The sequence below is a fragment of the Elephantulus edwardii genome, unplaced genomic scaffold, assembly GCF_000299155.1.
Source record: "Elephantulus edwardii isolate Elephantulus edwardi_28Jun2011 unplaced genomic scaffold, EleEdw1.0 scaffold00260, whole genome shotgun sequence".
NCBI lineage: Eukaryota > Metazoa > Chordata > Mammalia > Macroscelidea > Macroscelididae > Elephantulus > Elephantulus edwardii.
Window position 1 is genome coordinate 2,409,149 of NW_006400010.1, and position 923 is coordinate 2,410,071.

General features: G+C 41.7%; 1 protein-coding gene and 1 pseudogene across 1 annotated transcript in view; both read left to right on the top strand.

The window, feature by feature from the left end:
* Window positions 1-923, top strand: part of MBTPS2 (membrane-bound transcription factor peptidase, site 2) — a 100,871-nt gene that overhangs the window by 39,413 nt on the left and 60,535 nt on the right. The window lies entirely within an intron of this gene.
* LOC102847821 overlaps window positions 1-923 on the top strand; it is a 3,440-nt pseudogene that overhangs the window by 994 nt on the left and 1,523 nt on the right.

Sequence of the window (923 nt, forward strand, 5' to 3'; positions counted from 1 at the left end):
CCCTAAGTATGTGAAACAGAGCTTCAAAATCTTAGCCTCCACGGAGAAACTTGGTTTCACCCTCTCGAGGATAGACCCAATTGTTTTCTTGGCAGTCCATGGTATGTTCGGAGAGTCCGATTGAGACCACGGGTTGCTTGTTCGGTTTCTCAAGCCCGAAAAGATGAATTAATTCTTGAAGGAAACGACAGTTATCACAGTTATAGTGAAAGGCCCATGTGGTACCTTGCGGAGGGACTTCAGTCACATCAATGTAGAGCTCAGTCTCGTCAGAAAGAAAAAGATGAGGCTTCGTGTTGACAAATGGTGGGGAAACAGGAAGGAACTGGCTACTGTTCGCACCATCTATCTGTAGCCACGTACAGAACGTGATCAAGGACGTCACACTGGACTTTCGTTACAAGAGGAGGTCTGTGTATGCTCATTTCCCCATCAACGTTGTGATTCAAGAGAGTGGCTCTCTGGTTGAAATTCGAAACTTCTTGGGTGAAAAATACGTTCAGAGAGTTCGAATGAGACCAGGTGTTGCTTGTTATCTCAAGCCCAGAAAGATGAGTTAATTCTTGAAGGAAACGACATTGAGCTTGTATCAAATTCAGCTGCTTTGATTCAGCAAGCTACAACAGTTAAAACAAGGATATCAGAAAAATTTTGGATGGTATCTATGTCTCCGAAAAAGGAACTGTCCAGCAGGCTGATGAGTGATAGCTAGGAGTTTTCCAGCTACAGAATGGAGGCTGGTCAAATTATATGGATCTGATTCTTGTAATAAAATTCTATATTAACTTGAAAAAAAAGTGAGATGGCCAACAGACATACAAAGAAATGTGCATTATCACTAGCTATTAGAGAGATACAAATAAAGACAGCAAAGATTATCATCTCACCCCATGAACAATGACAAAGTTCAACAGGATAGCAGA